This window comes from Chiloscyllium punctatum, chromosome 9 (genome assembly GCF_047496795.1).
Source record: "Chiloscyllium punctatum isolate Juve2018m chromosome 9, sChiPun1.3, whole genome shotgun sequence".
Lineage (NCBI taxonomy): Eukaryota > Metazoa > Chordata > Chondrichthyes > Orectolobiformes > Hemiscylliidae > Chiloscyllium > Chiloscyllium punctatum.
In genome coordinates, this window is record NC_092747.1 from 18,455,908 (window position 1) to 18,461,907 (window position 6,000).

The window sequence follows — 6,000 nt, forward strand, 5'->3', positions numbered from 1 at the left end:
GGGGGGGGGCATGGTTATGAGTGTCTGTGAGAGGCTGTGTGTGGGATTGGATGTGTGAATGCATGAGAGAGGGTGTGTGTGTCTGTCTGTCTGTGTGTTCGTCTGTCTGTCTGTGTGTGTGTGTATAGTGCAAAGGGGTCACCTGTCGTGTGACATGAACCCAAAGTCCTGGTTGAGGCCATCCCCATGGGTCCTGAACTTGGCTATCAGCCTCTGCTTGGCCACTTTTTGTTGTTGCCTGTCCCGAAGTCTGCCTTGGAGGACGGTCACTCGAAGGTCTGAGGTCAAATGTCCTGGACCACTGAAGTGTTCTCCGATTAGAAGGGAACACTCCTGTCAGTTGATTGTTCTGCGGTGTCCATGCATCCATTGCCGTAGCCTCTGTGTGGTCTTGCCAATGTACCATGCCTCAGGGCATCCTTGCCTGCAGCATATGAGAGTACCTACCATGTACATGGTGACAGGTGTCCCCACACGTAATGGTGGTATCCTGCGTCGACATTCTGACACGTCTTACAGCGTCTACCGTGACAAGCTTGTATGGTATTGTCCTGAAAGCCAAGCAGTTTGCTACGAACAATGATCTGTTTGAGGTTTGGTGGCTGGTTAAAGGTGAGAAGTGGAGGTGTGGAGAAGATTTTGTCGAGGTGCTCATTCTCATTGATAATTGATGCTCATTGATGAGCACCTTGCCAAGACCTTCCCCACACCTCCACTTCTCGCCTGTAAATAGCCACCAAACCTCAAACTGCCTGGCTTTCAGGACAATACCATACGACCTTGTCACGGTAGACGCTGCAAGACATGTCAGAATGTCAACACGGATACCGCCGTTACGCGTGGGGATACCTCCCACTATGTACGTGGCAGGTACTCATGTGACACAGCCAATGTTGAGTATCTTATACGCTGCAGGCAAGGATGCGCTGAGGCATGATACATTGGCGAGACCATACAGAAGCTACGCCATAGGACAAATGGATACCGCAGAACAAACAACAGACAGGAGTGTTCCCTCCCATTTGGAGAACACTTCAGCGGTCTGAGACATTCAACCTCAGACTTTCGGGTGACCGTCCTCCAAGGCGGACTTCGGGACAGGCAACAACGAAAAGTGGCCGAGCAGCGGCTGATAGCCAAGTTCGATACCCATGAGAATGGCCTCAACCAGGACCTAGGGTTCATGTCACACGACAGGTGACTACACACACTCAGACCCTCTCTCATACACTCCCACACACACCCTCTCACAGACTCAAACCCCTTTACACTCACACTCACAACATACACACACCCTCTCACAGACACTCATAACCCCCCCCCCGCCCCCCAAACACACACATCCACCCACATGCATACGTACACATATAAGTTTGTGGGGTGAATTTGTACTTGCAAAATTACATTTTACTTCGCTCAAAACCTGCATGACTCCATATTTGATTCTGAAAATCCGTTTTTTAGATTAGAATCAGTCTGACCATTGTGGCACAGACAGCCTCACAGGGAGTTAACACCTTCAATACCTTTATCTGGGACAAAATTAAAAATCACACAACACCAGGTTATAGTCATAATCACCTGATGAAGGAACGCCGCTCCGAAAGCTAGTGTACTTCCAATTAAACCTGTTGGACAACCTGGTGTTGTGTGATTTTTAACTTTGTACACCCCAGTCCAACACCGGCATCTCCGAATCATGACTTTATCTGGGACAACATCACACCAATTGTTAAAGTGTACTTGAGAATGTAACTTTTTAAAAAGGTTTTGCGATTTACATATGAAAAAACTGATACCAACACAGTCATTCTAAAAGATGGAGACTTAACAAACAATCTGGGTCATATTCAATATATAGTTGCAGTTACATCACACTAGAAACTTTTGCGATAAATTCTGTGACTTACCATCTTATTCTCCACAATCACCTGATGAAGGAGCAACGCTCCAAAAGCTAGTGCTTCCAAATAAACCTGTTGGACTATAACCTGGTGTGATTTTTAACTTTGTACACTCCAGTCCAACACCAGCGTCTGCAAACCATTTCTCTGTGTAGAAGACTCTAGGACGAGAGGGCATGATCTCAGAATAAGGGGTGGCTCATTAAACTCAGATGAGGAGGATTTTTTCTCTGAGTGTAGTCACTCTGTGGAACAATTTACCACAGACAGCTATCAACGCTTTAACATTAAGTTTATTGGAGGCTGAGTTAGACAGATTTTTAATCAGGAAGGGAATTGAGGATTTTGTGGATAAGGCAGGAAAGTGGAGTTGAGGATTATGAGATCAGCCACAATCTTATTGAATGGTAGAGCAGATGCAATGGTCAGAATGGCCTATTTCTGCTTCTACATGTTATGGTTTATTTCACAAATACAAAATTATTAGACAGTAAATGAAAATTTGACCTATTGTCTTCCATTACAGACACAGTAAACCATTTTATAATATGTCTTTTAGAAGTTACAATGGTAAGAGCAATTAGATTAATCACACCACGTTGTACAGGAAAACTTGTTTGTCTGAAGAGAAAACACAATACCTTGATAATGCAAAAAATCTTGTACACAGCTAATGGAATCTCACTGAGACAAAGTATAAAATGACTGATGCATTTGAAAAGTTAGCAAATTCCCCAAAGATTCTATTTTCCTCCACCCCAATTGCACAAGGAACATTTACAAAATCCTGGTGTCAATTTTTATTTATTTGCTTCATAACCAGTCTTTTAGAAGAAGCGAGATAATTATGTACCAAATTTCCACAAGTTTTTGTACAAACATCTGGTCCACGAACACTATCTTTTGATCGACCACATCCTATGGTTGAGTCTGGCATGACATTTCCAACCGTTCAGCTGAAAAAAATTACCAATTGCATTCTACAAGAAAACTAATTTTCTGGAGAATGTGAATGCCATCTGCATCCTGAGTACTTCTAACCTTAAGTAAGAACTTAATGACTGCATTATGTTTGTATTTATAACAGGTAGTAAACTTCACATTGAAAAATATCATGTTTTTAATTTCCATGCCTAACCAGACCCACAACAGCTCATTGACTTTCACTCCTTCATGTATTTGCTGTGCACGCATCCTGCCCAGTCACAGCCCCTCTGACAACATCCCACCTCTTAACATTCTACACAAGTCTCTAACAAATTCCTTCCATTTTCTTTGTTCTCAAAATTACTTTCAGCGAGTATTGTCTCTTATTCCGCTACCAAATATAGAATCCATAAAATGACAGCAAATGGCTGATGTCAACAAGTATTTCTCAGCTGTTCTCCCATATGTCTAGAAATTTCTGGTCATGTGGGATTTCACATCAACAAACCAGTTGCAACTGTAGATCACTTGAGACAGACTCTTGATTATTCATCCTTATGCCAATGATACTTTATGATGTGTAAATAATGCTCAGATGCTCCAGAAATAATAGTTATCCAAGTATAGAACTTAAAATGATTTGATTGGCAAATAAGTTCAAAAACAAGAACTACACAATAGACAACCTAACTTAGGAATCTGATCTAGATGGATTCAAGGATCAAGGGTTGCGACCTTGAGTATGAACTTACAGTGCAAATGGTATATGCAGATCAGCAAAATAAAATCACAGAAAACCATGGTGCTCCATGATGAGGTGTAGAATTCTGAATACGTTATGTCATTTACGGAAACTGTTGAAAGTAGTCAGACATAAGCAAGAAAGATTTAATCAGATATCTGATGTGTAAATCAAAAAATTGAGGAAAATACAATATATTTTTTAAATTACAGATGAAAGTCACCAGATTATAGAAATCTTTGAATTGGGAAAGAGAAATATTAACAAGGCAGAAAACAAATTCTGAAAATTCACATGTAATCTATCATATTTCCCTTATGTGGACACTAAACTGTTAACCACAGCTCAGGAAAGATTATTTGGCCTACAGTTTGCTGTCTTACACATTAGAAATATAGAAACATAGAAAATGGGATCAGAAGTAGTCTAGTATGTCCTTCAAGCCTGCTCCACCATTCAGCATAATCATGGCTGATTATCAAACACAGTACCACGTTTCTGCTTTCTCCTCATACCCTTTGATTCCTTTAGCCTTACGAACTATATCTTCATGTTGAAAACATTCAATGTTTCGGCTTCAACCACTTTCTGTGGCAGAGAATTCTACAGGTGGTAGACAATTCTACACCACTCTTTGGGTGAAGAAAATTATCCTTATCTCAGTCCTAAATGGCCTACCCGGTATCCTAAGATTTTGATCCCTTGTCCTGGACTCCCTGGTCACCATGAACATCCTGCATTTACTTTATCTCATCCTGTTGCAATTTTACAGGTTTCTGTGAGATTCCCCTCATTCTTCTAAACTCTAGTGACTGTCGTCCTAACCAATTTAGTCTATCTTCATGTGTCAGTCTTGCCATTCCAGGAATCAATCTAGTAAACCTTCATTGCACTCCGTCCATAGCCAGAATGTCCTTCCTCAGATAATGAGACCAAAACTGAACACGGTACTCCACGTGGTCTCACTAAGGGTCTTGTACAATTGCAGCTAGGCATCCCTGCTCCTGTACTGAAATACTGTCAGTATAAAGGTTAACATACCATTTGCCTTCTTCACTGACTGCTGCACTTACCTGCTTATGTTCAGTGACTGGATTAGTGGTGCTGGAAGAGCACAGCAGTTCAGGCAGCATCCAACGAGCAGTGAAATCGACGTTTCGGGCAAAAGCCCTTCATCCGGAATAAAGGCAGTGAGCCTGAAGTGTGGAGAGATCACTGCCTTTATTCCGGATGAAGGGCTTTTGCCCGAAACTTCGATTTCGCTGCTCGTTGGATGCTGCCTGAACTGCTGTGCTCTTCCAGCACCACTAATCCAGTATTTGGTTTTCAGCATCTGCAGTCATTGTTTTTACCTATGTTCAGTGACTGGCATACAAGGATATCCAGATCTCATTACACCCCCTCCTTTCCCAATCTATTACCATTCAGATATTAATCAACCTTATTGTTTTTGTTAGCAAAGCTGATAACCTCACAGTTATCTATGTTGTACTTCATTTGCTCACTCACTCAACTTGTTCAAATCATATGGAGACATCGCTGCATCCTCCTCACAGTTCATCTAGCTCTGTGACATGCAAATGTGAAGAAATTATATTTAATTCCCTCATCTAAATTGTTAATACATCTTATGAATATCTGGCATCGAAAACCTGATCCCTGTGGTACTCAATAGGATCCTCCTCAGAAAAGGATCCATTTATTCCTACTCTTTGTTTACTGTCTGCTAGCCAGTTCTGTATCCACATCAGTATACTAACCCAAATCCCATTTGCTTTAATTTTACCTGCTAATCTCGGATGTGGGACCTTATCAAAAGCCTTCTGAAAGTCCAAGTAAACCACATCCATTGGTTCTGCCTAATTAACTTGAGTAGTTACATCCTTTCAAAATTCCAGTAAATTTGTAAAGAATGATTTCCCTGTTGTAGATCCATGCTGACTCTGTTCAATCCTGTCACTATTTTCCAAGTCCTCTTCTATTAAATCTTTTATGATGAACTCTAGCATTTTCCCAATTATCAATGGCAGACTAATCAGTCTGTGATTCCCTATTTTATCTCTACCTTCCTTTTGAAATGGAGTTTCATTAACTACCCTCCAATCTATAGGAACCATTCCAGAGTCTATAGCAGCTTGAAAGATGACCACTGATACATCCATTATTTCTAGGCCTAACTCCTTCAGTACTTTGAGAGGTAGGTTATCGGCTTCTGCTGATTTGTTGGCCTAACTCCATCTATTTCCCCAGTTACCTACTTTTTAAACAAGAGTAGAGAACACTAATTATGGAGCACAGTTCCACTTTTTGAAAGATTACATCCAGGATGGAGGGTCTCTCTATAAGAGGGTTCCCCCTCTTTCCATTAGAAATCTGGGATGGAAACTATTGCAAACAGCAGTCCCATACAAACACAATGAGGTTCAT